The following is a 25,549-nucleotide window of genomic DNA, read 5'->3' on the forward strand; positions in this document are numbered from 1 at the left end:
TCGATTAAGCGACGTGAATAGTTTGTGGGGCTTGTTTTGCGAAATTTCAAATTTTGAAAACTTTCATTATTTTTTATTCGGCCCACATATGTTTTAATCTTTTCATTTTAACCCATTTTACGTGTTTAATTAATCCTAACTATGCCACGTCATCTTCTCTAAATTATAAAATATTTGATGAACAGTTTCAAGGCCATTTTCTTAAATACATACTTGGGGGGACCGGGCAGCTAAATTTTCTCAATTACTTGAGGGTAAAGGGATGCTGTTTTTTTGGGGCGATTAGGGTATTGCTGTTAAGACGGCATTGTTTTGAGATTGGATTGGATTCAATTTGTTTGGAAGTGTGGTTAAAAAGAGAGTGCGGAGGTGATTGAGATTGAAGACGATGATCGGAAAAGTGTAAAAAGAGACGGAAGTGACGGTTTTAATTGTCTTGGGATATTCCCACGCAAGCACCCGGTACGATAAATAATATTATTTTATTTACCCTTCTGTCTTCGAATTTAATAATTTTGTCTCCTTTTATTATTAAATGATTTTACTGGTATTTTCTCATTACCCGAGTTTTTTAATTCATGTTTCGTAGAGTAAGACAGTTACTTCAAACTCTTCATCCTCATAAAACAATTTATTAGCTTCCAGTTATGCTAACCTTTTTGTTAGCTTCTCTAAACACCTCTGCAACTGTATTTCCCCTTGTCCTATCACCATTACGATCCTAATTTGGGTTTCCAGATTCTCCCAGAGTGTTTAATTAGATGAAGTTAATTTTAAGCCTTCTGGAAAACTAAACCTCTCACAAATATCTGCATCAATTAACCGCTACTTTTGTAGAGTGTAGGGAGTGTTATCCTATTTTTATCTTACCCAAAATACATATTTATTTCCATATTAAAATCCATATTTTGTTAAAATCCATATTTTGTCCAGATATAACCATGTTAATAACCAAATATGACAAGATTTGATTGTTGGTCATAGATTTGGCATTTTCCCGCTAGATCCACCATTGTTATGATCGAGGTCTATCCTCTATTTTGCCACCTTCGGACGCCCCTCACGGCTTTGCTTCGCTTCGTGGTCTTTTTTCCATCTTACGAATATCTCTCCCATGACTTGAACCTTAGACTTATACCTTGGTTAAGTAACATGAGTACTATTGGACACTCCGAAATGGTTAAACGAACAAAACTCATGCCTATGGTTGTCATTTTTTTAGCCTTTTAGAGTTGTTTTGAGGGATTTTTGGACCTTTTTTAAGGGGTGTTTTTGCAAGTTTCTGGATGTTTTGTAATAATTTTTTGTTTTTCTTTTTCGTTAGTATTTTCGGATTAGGGTTTTAGGGAAAACTATTTAAAAGCTATATTGGCCTAAGAATGGTAGTTTTTTTAGTGATTATTATTTGAATGAATTATTGAGAAACCTAAAAGGTTATTTCATATTATCCAGTATTCGAATCTTATACAATTCGGTGATCTTTATACAATTTGGTGGTGGTTATCGTATCACTTGTTTCCTACGTTTTTAGTTATTTCTGTTAGGGGTGTTCAAAAGAACCGATTGGAACCGGAACCGACGGATACCCGGGGTTTGGTTCTGGTTCTTACCTGGAACCAGACGTCAAAGGGTAGGTTCCAATTCTGATTCCTATAGTAAGGAATCAGAATCGGAATCAGGAATCGAGATTAATATAAAATAAAATTAAAGAGTATGAGGGTTAATAAAAACTTTTGTAGAAAAAGTAATGTGAATACATTTATATTTATATTTCATAAGATTTAAAGTAAGTTGGTTTAACTTTTGAGAATCTACCTTTACAAAGTAATGGAGTTTGTAATTTTAAATTTTAAATTTTATTTTTGTTAACAAGTGCCAGGTGGGGGGGTAATTGTATGTTTTTAAGGGTTTTTTTTTGCCATTTTAAAAACTTCTGGGAGGGAAATAAATTTTACAGGGTACCCAAAACCAGAACCGGAACCGGAACTGTTGTTACAAGTTCCGGTTCTAAATTTCAAGGAACTGTCAATTTCGGTTCCTTTAAAAAATACAAAGTACTGGGAACCGAACACCCCTAATCTTTGTGATTGTTTTGACGTCAAATGAGAATATAGAAACCGATTGAAAAAATAAAAATAAAAATAAGAAAGAATGAAAATGAAAAAAGATAAGCAACATCAATAAAATCATTAGATGAAAATATATTATTATTGATTTCTTTATTTTCAAAGTAGACGAAGATAGAGACGTAATGCCATAACTCATCATCAAAATTTTAACAAGAAACTTACGGCCATCGGATATAAACACCGGAGCTTAACCAACCTGATGGCCATCGAAAGGCTGCTAAGGAGGGCACTCCGAAACGGTTAAACGAACAAAACTTATGCCTATGGTTGTCATTTTTTAGCCTTTTAGAGTTGTTTTGAGGGGTTTTTTGACCTTTTATTAAGGGGTGTTTTTGCAAGTATCTGGTTGTTTTCTAATAATTGTTTATTTTTCTTTTTCGTTAGTATTTTCGGATTAGGGTCTTAGGGAATACTATTTAAAAGCTATATTGGCCTAAGAGTGGTAGTTTTTTTAGGGATTATTATTTCAATGAATTATTGAGAAACCTAAAAGGTTATTTCATACCCGCCAGTATTGTATTCGAATCTGGTACAATTCGATGATCTTTATACAATTTAGTGGTGGTTATTGTATCACTTATTTCCTACGTTTTTAGTTATCTCTGTTATTGTTTCAGCATCAAATGAGAATATAGAAAACGATTGAAAAAAATAAAAATGAAAATGAAAAAAGATGAGCAACATCAATAAAATCATTAGATGAAAATATATTATTATTGATTTCTTTATCTTCAAAGTAGACGAAGATGAGATGTAATGCCATAACTCTATCATCAAAATTTTAACAAGAAAGTGCGAATTTCCATAGGCCCAAGCTCAACAATAAGAACTGAACTATCAACTAGGCCACCTTTAATTGGGGATTGTGTTTGTCCATTGTCGCCTTCAATTTTCCATTTCATCTTCTTCATCTCTGATTTTTCTTGGTTTGTTGATAAGCTCATTTCCTTGAGCTCTTTTATCTGATATTGTTAAGCACCAATTGACCCAGAAAGTAGTTCAGAGTTAAAATTACGTCTACATAAGTTTTGTAACTATTGAAAACTTTTCCAAACAGGAAAGGCCAGTTATGGCCTGTGGGCATGAAACACAAAAATGTATACCATTAACAGCTAAGCTATGTATGGATTGGATGTTAAATTTCTAATAAACAAATGTATAACTTAGGCCATAATTCAGGCCATGTTTAAGAAAACTTGACCGGGATTACTAGAGAAGTACCAAATAAGAAGCAATACATACCGATTTTCCGGTAAACATCTTCTTTAGTTCAACTTTGGCGAGCTTGGAATAGTCAGCATCTTCACCCTCCTAAGCAAGTTAGAACAGAAGATGCAGGTAGAGATGCGTTAATGGCGGGAGGAAGAAGAAGGTTTTTGGGTTTATTTGCAACAATTTCGGATTTGTGGAAATATAGATAATTTTGAAAAGATTACATTAATCCTAATTAAGCACTAATTACTCTTAATCAATAATATGGCTATTTAGTTAACATTTCAAAACTTGATAGCCTTTTAATTAAATGTAAACTTCAAATGTCTTTTTAATAACTTCCCCCGTCTGGAAGTGTGGTTAAAAAGAGAGTGCGGAGGTGATTGAGATTGAAGACGATGATCGGAAAAGCGTAAAAAGAGACGGAAGTGACGGTTTTAACTGTCTTGGGATATTCCCGCGCAACATGATAAATAATATTATTTTATTTATCTGTCTTCGAATTTAATAATTTTCTCCTTTTATTATTAAATGATTTTACCCTTATTTTATAAATAATACGTGCGTTTGTTTTAATATCACATGTTATCCTCTTCTTATCTTACTCAAAATATATATTTATTTCCATATTAAAATCTATATTTTGTTAAAATCCATATTTTATCCAAATATAGTCATGTTAATAACCAAATATGACAAGATTTGATTGTCAGTGACCAAATCTTTGGTCATAGATTTGACATTTTCCCGTCAGATCCACCATTGTTATGATCGAGGTCTATCCTCTATTTTGCCACATTCGGACACCCCTCATGGCTTTGCTTCACTTCGTGGTCTTTTTTTCACCTTACAAACGCCTCTCCCATGACTTGAACCTTAGACTTATACCTTGGTCAAGTAATATGAGTACTATTGGACACTCCGAAACGGTTAAACGAACAAAACTCATGCCTATGGTTGTCATTTTTTAGACTTTTAGAGTTGTTTTGAGGGATTTTTGGACCTTTTTTTTAAGGGGTGTTTTTGCAAGTTCCTGGATGTTTTGTAATAATTTTTTATTTTTATTTTTCGTTAGTATTTTCGAATTAGGGTTTTTGGGAAAACTATTTAAAAGCTATATTGGCCTAAGAGTGGTAGTTTTTTTAGTGATTATTATTTGAATGAATTATTGAGAAACCTAAAAGGTTATTTCATATTATCCAGTATTCGAATCTGATACAATTCGGTGATCTTTATACAATTTGGTGGTAGTTATCGTATCACTTGTTTCCTACATTTTTAGTTATCTCTGTTAGGAGTGTTCAAAAGAACCGATTGGAATCGAAACCGATGGATACCCGAGGTTTGGTTTTGGTTTTTACCTGGAACTAGACGTCAACGGGTAAGTTCCAATTCCGGTTCCTATAGTGAGGAATCGGGAATCGAGGTATAATAAAATAAAATTAAAGAGTAGGGGGTTAATAAAAACTTTATAGAAAAGTAATGTGAACATTATATTTATATTTCATAAATTTAAGTAAGTTGGTTTACTTTTGAATCTACCTTTACAAAGTAATGGAGTTTGTATTTTAATTTTAAATTTTAAATTTTATTTTTGTTACAAGTGCCAGGTGGGGGGGTAATTGTTTTTTTTTAAGGTTTTTTTTGCCATTTTAAAACTTTGGGGGGGGAATAATTTTCCAGAACCAAAACCGGAACCGAACCGTTGTTACAGGTTCCATTCCAATTTCAAGGAACGTTGATCCGATTTCTCAAAAAACAAGATACTGGGAACCGACACCCCTAATCTTGTGTATGTTTGACCAAATGAGAATATAGAAACACTTGAAAAAATAAAAATAAATAAGAGAATGAAAATGAAAAAAGATAAGCAACATCAATAAAATCATTAGATGAAATATTTATTATTGATTTCTTTATTTTCAAATTAGACGAATATGAGAGTAATGCCATAACTCATCATCAAAATTTTAACAGAAAACTTACGGCCATCGGTATAAAACCGTACTTGACCAACCTGTGGCCATCGGAGGCTGCTAAGGAGGGCACTCCAAAACGGTTAAAGAACAAACTATGCCTATGGTTGTCATTTTTTGCCTTTTAGAGTTGTTTTGAGGGTTTTTTGGACCTTTTTTATGGGGTGGTTTTTGCAAGTTCTGGTGTTTTCTAATAATTGTTTATTTTTCTTTTCGTTAGTATTGCGATTAGGGTTTAGGGAAAACTTTTAAAAGTTTAATTGGCCTAAGATGGTAGTTTTTTTAGGGATTATTATTTCAATGATTATTGAGAAACCTAAAAGGTTATTTCATACCCCAGTATTGTTTGAATCTGGTACAATTCGATGATCTTTATACATTTGTGGTGGTTATTGTATCACTTATTTCCTACGTTTTTAGTATCTCTGTTATTGTTTCAGCACAAATGAGAATATAGAAACGATTGAAAAAATAAAAATGAAAATGAAAAAAGATGACAACATCATATCATTAGATGAAATATATTATTATTGATTTCTTATCTTCAAAGTAGACGAAGATGAGATGTAATGCCATACTCTCATCAAAATTTTAACAAGAAAGTGCGAATTTCCATAGGCCCAAGCTCAACAATAAGAACTGAACTATCAACTAGGCCACCTTTAATTGGGATTGTGTTGTCCATTGTGGCCTTCAATTTTCCATTTCATCTTCTTCATCTCTGATTTTCTTGGTTTGTTGATAAGCCATTTCCTTAGCTCTTTTATCTGATATTGTTAGCCCCAATTGACCCAGAAAGTAGTTCAGAGTTAAAATTACGTCTACTAAGTTTTGTGACTATTGAAAACTTTTCCAAACAGGAAAGGCCAGTTTGGCCTGTGGGCATGAAACACAAAATGTATACCTTAACAGCTAAGCTATGTATGGATTGGATGTTAAATTTCTAATAAACAAATGTATAACTTAGGCCATAATTCACGCATGTTTAAGAAAACTTGACCGGATTACTAGAGAAGTACCAAATAAGAAGCAATACATACCGATTTTCCGGTAAACATCTTCTTTAGTTCAACTTTGGCGAGCTTGGAATAGTCAGCATCTTCACCCTCCTACAAGTTTAGAACACGAGCAAAGCAGATTAAAAACTATTATATGTTAAATTTTTTTATTTATTTTTATGACCGGGTGTCTACAGTTTACGCACACTTCAACTAATCTTCTAGACACTGACTACCGATCGGGTAAAGTTCTAATGACCACTCTATTAGCAACTGAGAAGGATTCAACTCACCCTCTGAGTAATACACTCAGAATCTCTATCGAATCACTCGTCACCCAGGTTGGTTATGACTTAATAGTTCTGAATGACATGTTAAATTTTAGCTGCAATGCCTCTAACAAGGTATAATTGGAGAATTTCAGAGAAAATTTGAAGATATGACATCAAGCAATAATCTTTACCTCATATAGTGTGCCAAACGGAGAACACTTCCCATCTCCAACTCCTGCAAATTAGAGTTAACAAGAGAAAATTTTATCAATTCATAGACACTGAGTTTTGTTGTCACCTGAAGAGTAATTAAAGCAACATTGGGAGGCAAGCTGAGTTTGAATCCATGACAGTGCTTTTGTGAGATGAGATGCTTTCCATGTCTCTATTTCTGAATAAAAAATTGTTGCATCAGTTGAGTTACAATAGTTGATACTCATAGTGACTAATCACGATATCCTCATGTGTGAAAGCAAAAGAATTGGTGAATAATTTCCTGACCAGTTGTCCTGCGCCAGCGTGCACCGGCCCCTAGTTCATTAATACTTAAATGTAGTTTCCTCTAACCTGAAGAAATGATATAAAAATCTAAGGTAAAAAAATATATGTAAAATTCTCATCTTACAATAGCGGAATCCTAGTCTAGGTCTAATACACTCAAGATAAGAGAAGTAAACTATATCTTTCTCTTTGAACAACTGATTAATACTCAGCCAATTATAGATTGCTTGATTGGAAAGAATTTTAAAGCATGAACGCAATTTTATACAATTTCATACCGTTGACCTTCACATTTGCCTCCAACACAAACCATTTCATCGAGGGCTTCTCCAACTCTCTCCATCATCTTCAAGCAAACCTTGTAGTATATAATCAAAGAAAATCAGTTTACATATTTAATATGTAATAGAAATTTTTGATAGTATTAAATATGGAGTAATGTGAAACAAACCTATGAACATTGCTCTACTTGTCCATCTTTAATGCTGGCTCCTCCAGTTGCACGATCAACTAAAACTGAGAGTTCAGATTTCTTATCCTTAGTGTAAATTCCAAGGTTAAGCTGGAAAAGATAAATGAAAGAATATTATTGTTCAAAAATATAGATATCACTGTTAACATCATATTATTTATGTAAGTCCAATGTTAAAGGGTTGTTCCAAACCATAAAGAGCTTGAAAAACTTGTAAATTCAAAGACTAGGTAAATAATACTTTGCATTAATAGGGTTAAGAAAATTACAGGATAGTAATTCCCTGCTACAGGTTGATTAACTGAAAGATTCCAGTCAGCTCTGTAGTCTCGTACCTGAAAAGAGTTATATAGGTTTCAACAACGATAGAGCATAAGGGCAATATTTACTACTTTTTTATGGTAAATGAAACTCATAGAAGTATAAATATTGAACATAAAGAGTAAAGAAAAAGAAACAATAGTTGATAAACTTTCACTATGTCTTAATTAACATAACTGAATGACGAACCATGTATAGACAATGAACAGATTATTAACAATACATGATTTTATTTACAAAACTAAGTGGAAAGCCATTTTCCAACATCTCAAGTTTTAATAGAGAGCACTAATATGAAATTAGTAAGGTTTTAAGCTGCTCTTAAGCCAAGAGCATAAAGAAATGATCACAATATGCTATCTTTTAAGTCAGCCAGAATATTTACAATAAAAAACTCCCCTATACTTTGATATTGAATACATCCCGTACGAATTAGGCATACAACAACCAACTACTTTCTTAAGCACAAATTTGCTAGGACTCAATAATATTCTAGTGCTTCTCACAAAGAATAAGGAAAGAAAGAAATTTATGAATCAAAGAAGTAGAGTAAATCGGTAATTGAGTTCTAGGTTGAAAGTTTGGTGAGAGTTACCCGCTTCAGAAAATCCCTTCCATTGGAATCAGTATAAAAAGGTTTATCTGTAACCATATTGGCTGTGATTTGTGATATCACCTCTTTCCCAACACCATCGTTAGTTGGAATTGGCCCGACCTTCAACATATATATCATCAAAACCAACATATTTGAGTACATGGAAATTTTATTTTGCTTGGGGCATAAAAGAGCCAGAAAATTTGACTCACAGTGTATTCAACTTCAGCATGCTCTTTATCCTTGTAAAGTCTTGTGACCTGACAAATGAATATTAACAATAAAAACGTATGATTTAAACTTAAGAGACTATGTTAGATCTTTATTTGCTTTTTTACCATCAGATTACCGAATGATGATTTTTTTAATGATTATTTCCTTCATATAAATAATTAAATTTATTAAAAAAATTAACGTACAAAAGAGAAAAAGCTATTTATCAATTGAAATCCAGATGATTAATGTTTAAATTCTGGGCATTTACTATGTTGNTGAGCATATTCACAACCACATTGAGTGAATCATAACTAATAAAATCGTGTACCTCATCTCCAAGTAGGTAAGCTTGTACGGCAGAATGTCCAAACGGATCGATTTGCCATCCAGCCCGAGGAGTGTGGTTAAACTGCTCTTTTATCAAACGATGACCGAGTGTTGTTTGGTCAATCATATCTATGTAATGGGTTGTTGCTTCATCATGCATACACCAACCACCGTTTCTGCAGATAGACAAAGGAACAAACTCTTCTTATATTAAAAAAGAGTAATGCTAAATTTACAACCCAATCTTATAACCCCCGATGCGGTAGCTCGTCATTGGTAAGCTCGTAAAATGGATTCCGCCTGCTTGTAAGGGTCTCACCTACTAATTTACGAGCTAACCAATAACGAACTGCTACGTTTGGGGTTGTGAGAGAAAGTTGTAGATGTGACATTATTGATTCAAAAAGAGTAACTCAAAAATAATAGCTGCTAATAACTGCATACACGAATTCCAATCGGCCGCCATCTACAAGTTTTCTCACTTGTTCTTGTATTTCTGGACTTTGTTCTACCCACCATCGTTGGAAAAATGCCTATAAATCATATCAAATTAAATTGTTTGATGATGGTAACAGCTAGGATTAGAAATCAAGGCATCCAAACTCAATTAACAAAAGAAAAGCATTTTTGCAAAATGCTTCTTAGTTTCTCTCAAGATAAACTGATTTCGAATTGTTAATATAATTCTCTACAATCCAAACTACATGAAGTATGATAGACATTCATATTATTCCATCATCAACCACTTAAAATCAAAGAATCAACAAAAGTTACCATCTCAGCAAAAACAAATTTCCTGTTTGGATCACGAAGCAAGGCTTCCACGACCGAGTCCNTGATGATTTTTTTATGATTATTTCCTCCATATAAATAATTAAATTTATTAAAAAAATTAATGTACAAAAGAGAAAAAGCTATTTATCAATTGAAATCCAGATGATTAATGTTTAAATTCTGGGCATTTACTATGTTGATTTCATTTTCTCAGTTTTCAATTAATTTTGCAGCCTCTCTTCCTCTCTTTCGCACCCTCTCTTGTGCCTTCACCTTCATGAGATAAATCCCTCCCCAAACACCACCATAGCAAGCTAATTCATCACACACATACCTGTTTACTACATTGTCTGTATAAAGCCCTTCATTTTCTAGAACTAATATTGAGACTTGTCTTCCATGCATACGTTGTAACATGTTATATGTTCTAAATTAATAAAAAATTGTTATTTTAAAAAACTATTAATCATATTATGTAAATAATCATTTTAAAAATAATTAATTATATTAGCTGTTGAATTTGAATTCTAATAGACACTTCCTGCTTAACAGGATAACAAGAAAACAGTTCCTTTGTAAAAAAGATTAAGAAGGAAAATGTTGAACCAAAACATAAGCATTTTTCAAACTTATAATGCAAAATAAATTGGAGCAAGTGAAGCAAAACAGTAAAAAAAAATATTGATAAACCTGGTTGATCCATGAACTAAATTGTTGATGAACTTCATCAACCAATGGTCCACGTACAACACGCACTTGAACCTGCATATCGAACAAAATATTGGAATAAATAAATATGAGATTAGTAAAGGAGAGATCTAATGTAATTACCAGGTTATTGAATGCTATTAAACTATTTGATGAGATAAATAAAAACAGCAAATGGGAAATTGTGAAGCCACTGTGATAAAGTAGGCTAGGCTTCTAATGTCAAATTAATTTTTACTCTTATGTGATGTGTTACTTTCTTATAATAGGTTTTGTTTAATGATAGAATGGATATATTTAAAGGAAAGCAGGAACTCTTACTGATCTTGAAACTATATTTGGTGGGGCGCCATTAGGCCGAAAAATGTAAGCACCAGAAGGCTGCTGAAGAGGATATATAAATGGAATGTTAGCTAGTAGCCCGACAGCTAAATTTTGATATCCTAACCTAATACACAATATTTGCTTACTTGACCATCTGTACTTGAACCATACCAGAGGAAGCTCTGTTGTACTGCTACCTCAACTGGAAAAAGAAAATGCAGCAATCATTTCCTGGTTATCTTTTTACATAATCTCGCATTAATGTGTCACATTTAACTTAATGATATGGCCCATATGCTTCTATGAGGAAGTGTGAACAGCTGACCCCGTGCTCGTTTATGCTTCGTTTAAGTTGTCCAGTGGTTCAGAAAAGTTCATCTTCATTATTCCAGGTCCAACTTCAATGTCATCTTCTGTGGACTGTCCTTGCAGAGAGATATCCCTTACTCTTTCCACTGAATCATGGTAGAAGAAAATAAAAGCAATAGCATAGAAGAATTACTATAAAACGTTTTTTACATGGTTTATGCTTCTTACCTTTTATTAGTTGCTTTCGAAATGAAATAAGTGTTCCATCCTAGTGGAGGCAAAAATGCTTGAAAGAGAAGCCAATATTTAGGGACTGATTTGATGAATATCCCAAATACGCTGCGTGTGAGAATTTCCTTAAGTTGTCTTTAACACCACCATAGTAGGAATTGGGAATCAATTACATTGCCTGATGAGTCTTTAACAACAAGATTATTACCTTTAACCTGGAGGATATGCATTTCAAATCATATTGAGGCACAGATATATAGCATCGGAGTAGTATTTCTCAGCAACAAAATGTTCTTATTTCTAATTAAGATAAAGCACAAAAATGTACTCACTGGTATCCTTATAAAGTCAGTACGTTTCCATCCAATTGGATTATATGCCACTATAACCTGAAAGTACCATTTATAAGAATAAACATATTCTAGCAAAGCTTATTGACGAAAAAATAAAAGAGGTGCGAGAAGTTTCCAAATTCTTCCCATTCGAAATGTCTTCCTCTGTTGGAGGGCAGTAACTGATATTATTATGGACACTGTTCAAAATTTGAAAAGAAAAATGGGGAAGGATAGCAGCAAAGTTAGGACAAGAGTAACTTGATGGTGTGATTGACACATATGACAAAGATAGAAAAAAATTGAAAAACTAGAAATGAATTTATACTTCTCAATTAAATGGATATTTGGAAATGTCTCACTTTATCTAAAAAGACATTCAAACCTCACCTGGCTAAATTTCGTTTATGCTTTGCGCATTGATCTCTTGATCCAGTACTAGTTAAGCAGGATAGAGCAGAGCTCACAACTGATTCAGACTGTCAAAATAATAGCATTGATAGAGAATTTTGGTGTGCATGAGGAACTATGGAAAAGTAGAAAAATGAAGACAGGGAAGTTTTGCGCCCACCTCGGAGGCTCCAGTAGATAGGCGTTTAGCATAGTCGTCTGTTGTATGTTGTTTAGCATGCAGTGCAACAGCGTCATGGTGCTGAGCAATTCCTAAAGCATCTCCTAGAGGAAGTATGGACCAGATGATCTCTTCCCTACCAAGAATTCAAGCTGTCTTGCTGCCTATTCACAACATTAGAAAATTGTTTTTCAGTTCTCTCAGAAGTCTTAACTTGATGAGGAAACTCCAACAGGCATTTGCTGATAAAAAGGATCCATTTTTTATAACATTCAAAAAAATTTCTGTAAGAGCTAGCAGTTTAGGACGATGTGCCAGTACTTGGTTTTGTGACACAATGGACTATCATCAATACCCTCAAACTGGTTTCACTTGAGCAATACTATGATCAGGGTGGGATGCATCAGATACTGGATCCTGATCATCAAAGAAACTAGCTTATATAGCAGAAAGAAAGAGTTTCCTCTATTTCATGCTGAGTTGCTACCAAAAATATCCGCTCAGTTCCCGCCATATCGTTTCAACGCAGGCCGACTAGTAAAGAACCCTGTCCAATAAGCATTTATTCCATCTGCATATCTGCCGGCAGTTGTTGATAAACAAGTAATTAAAACAATAGTTTTGGAAGCAATGCTTCATCAAGAAAGGAAAAGGGAACTGCAGATAGAACTAGTAATACTTACGGGAAGTAATCATCAGTTTTTAGTGGCCATGATACTTTTGCTGCATTCTTTGCATTGGTATACAGAGATGGTGGTAGATTATAATGCATTAACCTCGACCATCCTGAAATTAAACACAAATAATAGTGTATGTTAAATAAAATCTAACCAAGTAATGTATATGGACACCGAAAAAGGAAAGGGTAACACTTTCTTTTCTTCAAAATCTGTTTTCTGTAGATATTAACAAAGTTCATCGCCATTCTAACTAGTTACTCTCCTTCAATAAATCAAAGTAAAGACAGATATTTTATATGGCATGAAACAATTTTCCAAAAAAAAAAAAAAAGAAAGAAAACATAAAAGAGCATCTACAACATGGAAGAACAAGATAAACGAAGTTACTTTCAAAAGCTTGTCTACTCATATGTAATTGTGGCTAAAAGTGCAGGATAAATACAATGCTGACCATCTTAAAAGATGCACTCACTCTGAGAGGAAACACTTTCTCTGGCCATTGGAACAGAGCCCCTATCATGACCTAGCTTCCGAAATTATCTTCCTAATTTAGAATAAATTTCCAGAATAGATCATGAAATTCTACGAGATTCTGGCTGATGCTTTAATTTACCTTCACATTTTAAGAGTCAAAGTCCAATTGAGGATCAAGAGTGAAGTTTTGCAAATCAATAATAGGTAGTAGATCTGATAGAAGTCAAACAACAGCTCAGTAACTGGGAAGAGTCTCATTGCATGAGCTATCATGATTTAGGCACAGCAAAGTACACAGTGAAGCTTGTAACACACCATTCAAGCATCAACTGCTTTTTTTTTTTTAAATTACATTTGTATAAGAAAAGAAGTGCCTGCATGATGAAACTTTGAAATGCCCGTTAACAAATAATTTCTTGCAAACTCTACCTTGTTACATAGTGAATGAATTTGTCCATTTGCTTGAACCAAGACTCAGCATATTGGTACTGGAAATCATCACCCATTGTCCACATTACATGGTTATCCCTTGTCACATTTGCCTATACATCATGTGGCAATAAGTTATAATCCTTAACACTTTCAAAATTTCTATTCAACTTGCACAAGTGAGACATCATGTAGTTTGTTCCCAAACGCAATGAGAATATGCAAAACCCTTTGGTGAGAGACAATGAAAAAGAAGATAGGAAGAAGAATTTACTTGGGTCAAAGCAGCCTCAAATAAATCATTAACACGTTGCTCAACATTGTAGTCCTCAGTATGGATTGTCCTGCAGTCATAACATGTGACAGATGAGGGACAACTCAAATAATTAAACATCATCTGATAACATTTCGGTAGACTTAAAATCTGTAGAACATTAGGCCTGGAGAGTCTCAAAATCATCAAATACTTCAAATGGAAACCAGTTGGGGGACTCTAATGAACTGGAAGGCATTGGCAAAAATCTGTGAACAACAGAGACGAGTATTATTGATCAATATTTAATTCCAAAGAAAGCACTAACAAAGCAAAGTTGCAGTTTTGACCTGAGACGAAGAACCAAATCTCTGGAACCTCGCCATATAACTTCAAGAGATTTATCACCCTTGCGCTTTGCTCTGTCTTGATAATCAATTCTGGCAAAATCACAGAATCAAACCCAGCTGTAACATAAATTTTGATCAATTAATAACTACACAATGACAACAAAGTATTCAATTAAATTATGCAGACAACTTTGCCATGAAATTAAGAAAAGAAATCGTTTCAATTATTAGTAAGAGTGAAAAGGATACATTGAAACTTATTCACTATATTGACAACTGAAGTATGTTTATAAGAATAACCCAGCTGAGCATATTCACAACCACATTGGTGAATCATAACTAATAAAATCGTGTACCTCATCTCCAAGTAGGTAAGCTTGTACGGCAGAATGTCCAAACGGATCGATTTGCCATCCAGCCCGAGGAGTGTGGTTAAACTGCTCTTTTATCAAACGATACGAGTGTTGTTTGGTCAATCATATCTATGTAATGGGTTGTTGCTTCATCAGAACACCAACCACCGTTTCTGCAGAAGACAAGGACAACTCTTCTTATATTCAAAAGAGTAATACTAAGTTTACAACCTAATCTGCAACCGTCGACGTGGTAACTCGTCATTGATAAACTCACAAAATGGGTTCCGTCTGGTTGTAAAGTCTCACCTGCCATTTGTGAGCTAATCAATGACGAACTACTATTTCAGGAGTTGTGAGAGAAAGTTGTAGACCTGATTATTGATTCAAAAAGAGTAACTCAAAAATAAGAGCTGCTAATAACTGCATACACGAATTCAATCGGCCGCCACTTACAAGTTTTCTCACTTGTTCTTGTATTTCTGGACTTTGTTCTACCCACCTCGTTGGAAAATGCCTATAAATCATATCAAATTAAATTGTTTGATGGGAACAGCTAGGATTAGAAATCAAGGCATCCAAACCCAATTGACAAAAGAAAAGCATTTTTGCAAAATGCTTCTTAGTTTCTCTCAAGATAAACTGATTTCGAATTGTTAATATAATTCTTTACAATCCAAACTACATGAAGTATGATAGACATTCTTTATTCATCATCAACCACTTAAAATCAAAGAATCAACAAAAGTTACCATCTCAGCAAAAACAAATTTCCTGTTTGGATCATGAAGCAAGGCTTCCACAACCGAGTCCAACACATTCTCTACACAAGCACCCTGCACAAAAAACACATTTTCATAATAATAAATCAGATAAACAAAACATAAAATTCAGCAAACGAATTACAGTAACAATAAGAACCTGAATGCTGTTATTTGATCCAACGAAGTACTGATCAACGGTCTTCAACCATCCACACATCATGAGAATGGCGACCAAATGAACATGAGTTGGGCCTGGTACAACACCAGCTCCAGTGTTGTACTTCACATAACCCCCATTAACTGTCAAAAACAAGCACAACATACACACCAAAATCGAAGTTAAACTACCATTAGATAGTTCTTCCATTTTACTCAAATTAAAAATTTGTTCAAATAGGTGAAGCCTCTTAATCATTCAAACTTATTGATACAATGCATACTGCGAGATGAAGACAAAACTTTTATAAGTTGGGCAGTCTGAGTGGTAACAAAAAAAAGCCTAGTTTTTTACTGATAATATATGGCGGCCGGCCAAATTATGCACTGGACGTGGACCTCAACTTTATAGTAAAGTGAGTCCATATCTGAATTAATAATAAAATCTTAAAGACATGCAGAAAAAGGCACCTTAAGGAGGGAGGTTATCCAGTACACTCACGCTTACTGTTACGGCATCTCCTTACCATTGGATGCATTTTTGTGTACTGTTTACTGTGAATCTAAGGTTCTAATCGACAATCAATATTTATGTAAGTTTAAAATTGTGGTACCCACATGAAATGTTTTTACGTTAGCCGTTAGATAAGAAAAAAATATGTATGAGCAATCGCATCCTTTGACATGATCATCATGTCACGTATGGTAAGATATGGGTGAAAGCACACTGAATTAGAGATTTTGGATGCACTTAGTTCATTATTCCGATACTTTTTAGAATAATATTTTGAAAAAAGTAAAACCTAGTGGTTATTACGATGTAGAATTTAAAAATTAACAAAAATGCCCTCCTAGGTTTGTTTATTCACTAAACACTCCGATAATAAATATTAAAAATTAACAAAAACACTCCCACCCACCCATTAAATACCGACAACCGGCCATCACTGCCGGAGGGTGGAAAGAGTCACCGTATTGACGCACGATCAGATGGATCTTGCCGGTCGTGCGTCGATATGGCCTTTTCCTACCAAATCTGGCCTTATTTAGTCGTCAACGACAGCCAAAGATATGGTCGTCATTGACAACTGGCTATGGTCAAAGATCTGGCCGTTCTTTGACCATAGATCTGGACGAAAAAGGTTTGATCGGCACACTCCCAGCCAGATCCAGCCGGTAATGCACCATTATACCAGATTCCGGCTAGCTTCTGGCAGTGGTGGCCAGAATTTGGCAAATGTGGGTTGCTGGGGTGTTTTTGTTAGTTTCTGTAACGCCCCACTTGAGGTATATAGTTAAATTATTGTTGCATTGCTTAAATGTTTATTGATTTGTTCTCATTTGAGCTTGCATGTTATTATTTTTGGTTGGTTGGCCCTTAGTTGAATTTTGTTAAAGTTATTTTGAGAAAAATGTGAAGAAAATCCCTTAAACTTTCATTAAGGGTAAAATGGTCTTTTCACTCAAAATTAGTTGAAAAATTGGGGAGTGAAAAGAGATAGAATTTCATGGAGAATGTAACAAAAATGAGGACATTATTGTAATTGACTAAAGGACATAGATGAAATTTTCAAGAAAGAGCAAGGGCAAAATGAGAATGATTGTATGTAAGTTGAGCTAAAAAGGGTTTAAGTGTTGAAAGCCCTTCATTCTTCACCATCTCCACCGCCATTTTCATTCCCTAATTTCTCTCAATCTTCCACTCAATCTTCCAAGAATTTCTAAAAATTTTTGGGGTAGTTTTTAGTAGAGATTTAATCTAAAGCATCCTTAGGTAATGATTCTTGCTTTAGATGAGAATTTGCTTATGATTTGTTAAAGTCTTATGTTGTTATTGTTTAAAGTTGTAGATAGAAGACAAGATACAAAAGGGAAGGAGAAGTGCTAGAGAAGCCATTTACCCATAAGGTAAGTAAATCCAACCAAGTTAAGATTTAAGAAAATCAAGTGAGTAGAGATTTCTTTTAATTATGTATGTGTTATGATTATTGAGAAATTGAGATGAGATTGATGATGAATTATGCTTGTTGTTGGATATATTTTAATTATGAGAAGTGCTTTTGATTGTATGATGATGGGTTGAAGTTTGATTGAAGTTGAAAGAAGTTTGAGTAAACTTTTGGGAGTGTTTTTCCTTGACAGGTTTTGTGATGATACAAGGGAGCTTTACTCCCATTTTGGATGGTTAAAGAAAGAAGAAGAGTTATAGCTAAAGTAGAATTTATGTTTGCACATTTATTGTTTGATGAAATGCCTAAGTGAAAACTGCCCTGTCACAGCCGTGACCTTTTGAGTGATTTTTGGGCATCTTACAGATTGAACTGGGTTGAGACCAAAACATAAAAGTTGTAGCCCTATCTCTAAGCTTTAAAACGAGACCAAAATCGTAGCAATCCGATATGTATAACTCAAGTTATGCCTTCTTGAGTGTGACCTGTGCAGAATGACTATCTTGATGCAACATTGCATTTGTGCATTTCATGAGTGCATTAATGAGCATGAATCATTCAAATGCATTAATTATGCATTAGAGAAAGAGTAGAAAAAGAGTAGAGAACTTTGAGTGTGAGCTTTATTAAGAGAAAAGAGAAAAAAAGAGAATAGAGTAGGTTGTGCAATGGAGAACCCGTGAGTAATGGGTAGAGTATTCCCGCATGTACGCCGCATTGAGAGAGCGGCATGAGTATGAGAGAGAGAAGTGGTGTAGCCTATGAGATTGTATGCGGATGAGGGCTATACCCGAGAGTACCCGAGAGAGAGATGATATATACTCACATGGCCAAGGGTTCTGAATCCATGCATAACCGAGTTTGATAGGCTAAGAACGAGTAGAAGTCACGAAGAGCGGGAGCGAGTCCCGACCATGCCCCCGGTAAGATGGGGCTGTGACTTACTAAAGAGAGTTAGTAGAAAAGAGTTCTAAGAAAGAGAAACAAAGAGAGAGAAACAGAAAGAGAAAACAGAGATAAGTATAAAAAAGGGAGTAAATGAGAATTGTAAGGAAAGACTTAGAGAGAGAGAGTTACAGGGATAGATGACTAGAGGGTTTACTTACTGAGCATTATTTGTGCTTACCCCATTGTCTTTCTATGTTTTTGCAGAATTTAGGTGAGGACACGATTGGATGGACGTCGGCACGCAAGAAGGAATGGCTACACTGTCTACATAGTTTTTGATAGTTTTTGTTTATGATACTAATTTTGTATAAAGAATGTATATGTTTAATAAAAGAAAAATTTGGGTCCAACTACTTATGTTATTATACATGTATTTTATTATGTATATTTTTATGAGTATTTGAGTAAGAAGTACTTATTACATTTTTGGTATCAAAGTCAAGATTTTGGGATTTGACAGTGTACCATTCTCGTTACTACGATGTCCGAGAACCGACTGTGTAAGTTAATTCTTTCCTTACGTTAAGTGTTCTCTTCAATTGATCAAGTGTGATTGTTTTGTAGATGAGGCGTAATAATAGGAAGAAGGGTAAGAGTGTGATGAACGAGAAAGAATCCTCTAACCCACCAGAACCAACTCCCCCTACTCTTGATGAAACAAGGATTCGAACCATTGTACAACAGGTGTTAGCTGAGAGTTAGGGGAGAGTTGTACAGGAAAGAACCAAGACCCCTAGCAGAGTCCCGACCGCAAGACGAGCGAGAAGGGTCGGTACCTCAGACAGTACAGAGTCGAGTTGATCCGATTCAGGGGCTTGCAAACCAGCACCAGCTGCCAGAGTTTAGGGGTACTAGGGACCAGTTGAAGCAGAAGAGTAGTTTAAGTTCGTAGAGCGGACGACGGCACTGTTGCCCATGAATGATAGAGAGAGAATTAGATATGCCAATTTCTAATTTCGGGGAGATGCCCGAATTTGGTGGGAATTAATGGAAGAGACTCATGACATGGCCTCAATGACTTGGGAGGAATTCAGGAGATTGTTTGAGGCCCAGTATCGAACAGAAGATCGAATACACGAGAAGGTCCAAGAATTTATTAATTTGAAGCAAGGGACTAGTACGGTAAAAGAATATGCAGTAAGACTCAACTCCCTTGCTCGCTTTGCACCCGGGATAGTGTACACACCGAAGTTAAGAAGGGACAAGTTCATGCAAGGGTTGAGATCAGATATTGCCCGAGATGTAATGACAGGAGCCGAGCCCCCTCATACCTACAGTGAAACTCTAACACGGGCTTTAAGGGTAGAGATCTATGTAAATAAATACATTGCAGAAGGGTTAGCTTCAACAATATCTAGTGATGCATCAAGATAGTCATTATACACAGGTCACACTCAAGAAGGCATAACTTGAGTTATACATATCGGATTGCTACGATTTTAGTCTCGTTTTCAAGCTTAGAGATAGGGCTACAACTTTTATGTTTTGGTCTCAACCCAGTTCAAACTATAAGATGCCCAAAAATCACTCAGAAGGTCACGGCTGTGACAGGATAGTTTTCAGTTAGGCTTTTCACTTAAACATTTCATCAAATAATAAATGTGCAAACATAAATTCTACTTCAGCTATAACTCTTCTTCTTTCTTTAACCATCCAAAATAGGAGTAAAGCTCCCTTGTATCATTACAAAACCTGTCAAGGAACAACACTCCCAAAAGTTTACTCAAACTTCTTTCAACTTCAATCAAACTTCTTTCAACTTCAATCAAACTTCAACCCAACATCATACAATCAAAAACACTTCTTATAATTCAAATATATCCAACAAGCATAATTCATCATCAATCTCATCTCAATTTCTCAATAATCATAACACATACATAATTAAAAGAAATCTCTACTCACTTGATTTTCTTAAATCTTAACTTGGTTGGATTTACTTACCTTATGGGTAAATGGCTTCTCTAGCACTTCTCCTTCCCTTTTGTATCTTGTCCTCTATCTACAACTTTAAACAATAATAATATAGGACTTTAACAAATCATAAGCAAATTCTCATCTAAAGCAAGAATCTTTACCTTAGGATGCTTTAGATTAAATTTCTACTAAAAACTACCCCCAAAATCCTTAGAAATTCTTGGAAGATTGAGTGGAGGATTGAGAGAAATTAAGGAATGAGAATGGCGGTGGAGATGGTGAAGAATGAAGGGCTTTCAACACTTAAACCTTTTTTAGCTCGCTTACATACAATCATTCTCATTTTGCCCTTACTCTTTTTTGAAAATTCCATCTATGTCCCTTAATCAATTAGAATAATGCCCTCATTTTTATTACATTCTCCATGAAATTTTATCTTTTTTCAGTCCCCAATTTTTCAACTAATTTTGAGTGAAAAGACCATTTTACTCCTAATGAAAGTTTAAGGGACTTTCTTCACATTTTTCTCAACATCGAGACATGGAAAACATCATGCACCTTGTCCATGCTAGATGGTAGTGCCAATCTGTAAGCCACTTTTCCCACTCCTTGCAATACCTCAAATGGACCTACATATCTCGGTGCTAACTTTCCTTTATTACCGAAGCGCATCACTCGCTTATAAGGGGAAACTCTCAGAAACACTTTATCACCCACTTGAAATTCAACCTCTTTTCTCTTGAAGTCGGCATAACTCTTCTGTCGATCTTGGGCTTACTTCATTCTGTTTCTGATTAATCTTACATTTTCTATCATTTTCTGAGTCACCTCTAGCCCAAGAGAGGTACTCAACTCATCTTTTTTACCTATCTCATCCCAATGTAGTGGAGACATACATCGTCTACCATACAAAGCCTCGTAAGTCACCATTTTAATTGTAGAGTGGTAATTGTTATTGTAGGCAAACTCCACTAAGGGTAACATTTCATGCCAAGATGCTTTATAATCCATACAACAAGCTTTCAAAATATCCTTAAGCACCTGATTCGTTCTCTCTGTTTGGTCATCTGTCTGAGGATGATAGGCAGTGCTAAATGCCAAACGGGTACCCAAATTTCTCTGTAAACTAGTCCAGAAAGCTGAGACAAATCTGGAATCTCTATCTGACACTATTGTCTTGGGCATACCATGCAACCTGACTATCTCTTTAATGTAAATCTGAGCCAACTGATCCGTAGTGGTGCTCTCTTTTACTGGGAGGAAATGGGTAGACTTAGTTAATCTATCCACAATCACCCATATAGCATTATATCCTCTTTGTACTCTAGGGAGACCTGTGATAAAATCCATCGAAATACTTTCCCATTTCCACTCTGGAATACTAAGTGGTTGAAACAACCCTGACGGCCTTTGGTGTTCTGCTTTCACCTGTTGACAAGTCAAGCATTTAGCTACAAACTCTGCAATGTCTCTCTTCATACCTGGCCACCAGTAGCCTTTCTTTACATCTTGGTACATCTTGGTTGCTCTAGGATGAGCAGTGTATGTTAATCAGCTCTAACCACTTTCTCTGTCTCATATTCAGCTCCTTTTGAATGAAGAAGTATTTTAAACTCTTATGATCAGTATAGATGTTACTCTTTGCACCATAAAGGTAATGCCTCCAAATCTTTAATGCGAAGATCACGACTGCCAACTCTAGGTCATGCGTAGGGTATCTCGTCTCATACTCTTTTAATTGTTGAGAGGCATATGCTATCACCCTACCTAACTGCATTAACACTGCATCAAGTCCTTACAGAGAGACATTTGTATAAATGTCATAATCTACACACTCCTGTGGTAACACTAACACTGGAGCTGTTGTTAACCTCTTCTTCAACTCTTGGAAACATTCCTCACATGCTCCTAACCATACAAAAAGAGTATTCTATTTGGTAAGAGCTGTCAATGGTTTAGCCAACTGGGCGAACCCTTCAACAAATCGTCTGTAGTAACCTGCCAGGCCTAAGAAACTTCTGACCTTTTTTACTATTTTCGGCCTCTACCACTCAAGGATTGTCTTTACCTTACTCAGATCTACTGAAATCCCTTCCTTGGACACCTATGACCTAGAAATATTACTTAGTCGAGCCAAAACTCACATTTAGAAAACTTAGCATACAACCGCTTTTTCTTCAACCGTTGTAGCACTATTCTCAAATGTTCCTCATGTTCTTCTCTCGACTTGGAATAAACTAGAATATCATCAATGAATATTACTATAAACTGATCCAGACAATCATGGAATACCCAGTTCATCAAATACATAAAAACTGCTGGGACATTAGTCAAGCCAAACGGCATCACTACGAACTCATAATGTCTATACCTTGTACGGAAAGCAATCATAGCTAGATCCTGCTCGGCCACTCTCACCTGATGGTACCCTGACCTCAAATCAATTTTAGAGAATACTGCTGCTCCCTTCAACTGATCAAACAAATCATCTATCTGAGGTAACGGGTACTTATTCTTCACTGTCACTTTATTTAGCTCTCTATAATCAATACACATTCATAGTGACCCGTCTTTCTTCTTTACAAACAGAATTGGAGCTCCCTAGGGAGAATGACTCGGTCGGATAAAACCTTTATCTAAAAGCTCTTCAAGTTGCTTCTTTAATTCCTGAAGCTTTGCCGGGGCCATTCGATAAGAGGCTTTAGATATGGGTGTTGTTTCTGGTGCTAGTTCAATACTAAACTCAACCTCTCTTTCCGGTGACAAACCCAGTAAGTCTTCCAAAAACACATCTAGGAATTCTCGAATTACTGGCACCCTCTAAATTTTTGACTGTGGAACATCACCACTCTGTACTACATGAGCAATATATCCAGAACACTCTTTTCTCAACATCTTTCTAGCCTTCACACTACTAATCAACATGCTCAACTGATGGCCCTCTCCAAAATTAAATTTATCTCCACTGTCGAGATTAAATCTTGCCTTCTTCCAACAATCAGTTCTACTTCATACCTCCTTAGGAAATCCATGCCCAATATCACATCAAAGTCGGGTATATCGAAAACTATTAAATCAACTGCTAACTCTCGACCATAGATCACTACGGACTCTCCTAACAATATCTCCTAAGTCAGCACACTCACCCCATCAGGTAAATCTATCTTAATAGGTTGACTCACTCTACTATGTTTCAAACTTAATCTCTCTATCATTCCATGAGATATAAAAGAATGGGTAGCTCCAGAATCAATTAAAGCATATAAAGGAACAACATGAAATAACAACTGACCAGTTACGACTGAGGGACTGGCCTCGACTTCACCCTGTGCCACTGTAAATACTTTGGCATTTGTACCTTTAGGAGTCTGAGCTATCAGTGGGAGAGGAGCTTTACAATCTCTCATCAGATGCCCTGGCTGTCGGCACCTGTAACACACGTTTCGGTCCCTCAAACACTCTCCGAAATGGTTCCTCCTGCATTTAGCACAAGAGAGAAACCCTTCTGTCCTGGGTCGTTTGTTCTGCCAATCTCTCCTATTCTTTCTGGGTTGAAACTTCTTCTTGACCCTTACTTCTCTGTTCTTTGTGACATCTACTCTCTCCCTCTGTAAGGTGGAATTTGGGCCCAACTACTTATGTTATTATACATGTATTTTATTATATATATTTTTATGAGTATTTGAGTAGGAAGTAGTTATTACAGTTTCTAGAATATTTTTTTGGAGGGTGTTTAGTTAAATTAACAAACCTAGAGGGTTTAAAAGAATTAAATAAAATAGAATAATATTTTGAGAATAAGGAAATAAATGTGTATTTTGAATAGGACTGAGAAAAATTGTGTACCAAAGGGGCCCTTTATAATGGAGAAATATCACCTTACTATATAACAAGATCGTAACATTAATTTCAGAATCAGATATTTTATTCAAATTAAGTTAATTAACAAGTAATTTATAGGTAAGCTCATAGATTTAAGTATTGTAAAGAGGGGGACAAATATGGCTTGGAGAATTAAATAAAGCCATTAATTACAAAANGTATTATTGGTGAAGAGGGACCACCATTTTCACTTGGTGAGAATCTCATTCTTGATAACTTGGACCCATAATTTTAATAGTGGGTGATTTACATTAATAAGGTAAGTGCAAAAATAAAGCCCAAAGATAATGTTTGGTACATTTAAGGTAAAAGTTCATCCACTATGAATTGGCTAACAATAAGATGGCCATTTGATACCGGGTTGTGAGGTGATATGACCATTCATAAAAAAACAATAGAGCAAAGTTGAATTGAATGGGTAATCTACCATGTCAACACCAATTAAAAACAAAACAAAAAATAAATTAAAAAAAAAAAAAAAAAAAAAGAAAACAAGAAAAAATGCTCATCATTCCTGCTAGTGCATATGACATTATTGAAGATAAGTTTGAATTTTGTACTTTGTTGTCCTAAAAAAAAAAAAAAATGTAAAGTCACAAGATATTTCTAGGGAGAGTTTGGGTTTAAATTTGCATTTCAGACATTAATATTTCATGTTGCTTTGCTATAATTTGAGAGAAATTTGGGCTTAACCCAAGTCATATGGTAAACTTAATCTCACAAAAAGGATAAAAGAAAAAAATAACACTTTTTGGGCTTAAGCCCAAATGAAAAATGTAAATCAAAACCAACCTGAATTTTATGGGTTGGGTTGGTTCAAGCTTGGGCTTTCTCATCAGATTGCTTTGATTGACTTTCAAATAAACCCAATATGCTTTGGGTTGGTTAGTTAGGGCTAAAATTAAACAAAACCAACCCATGCCCACCCCAAATGTTAAGCCATGAATTACAGGTCAAATTCTGTAAACATCAAATTTTTCCAAGAGAAACTTAGAGAGAGAAATATGATACTGAAGGTCACAATGATTCTTTAAAATCAGAACTAAAATACTATTCAACCCTGCTGCCTGGCCATCAAAACCTACTTGAGATAAAAGATCTAGTTCCCTCTATTCATGCAAATCAA

The 25,549-nt window shown here is 35.1% G+C and overlaps 1 long non-coding RNA gene and 1 pseudogene across 1 annotated transcript; both read right to left on the reverse strand.

Annotated features, from left to right (window-relative positions):
- Positions 1–2,852: 2,852 nt before the first annotated feature.
- On the reverse strand, positions 2,853–15,938 carry LOC116115598 (annotated as a pseudogene).
- On the reverse strand, positions 9,027–9,854 carry LOC116115607. Its single transcript, XR_004125689.1, has 3 exons — positions 9,794–9,854; positions 9,464–9,552; positions 9,027–9,195 (listed from the first exon to the last, which is right to left on the reverse strand). It is a non-coding gene; the product is annotated as an uncharacterized LOC116115607 (long non-coding RNA).
- Positions 15,939–25,549: the final 9,611 nt, after the last annotated feature.

Source organism: Pistacia vera, unplaced genomic scaffold, assembly GCF_008641045.1.
Source record: "Pistacia vera cultivar Batoury unplaced genomic scaffold, PisVer_v2 Contig748, whole genome shotgun sequence".
Classification (NCBI taxonomy): Eukaryota; Viridiplantae; Streptophyta; class Magnoliopsida; order Sapindales; family Anacardiaceae; genus Pistacia; species Pistacia vera.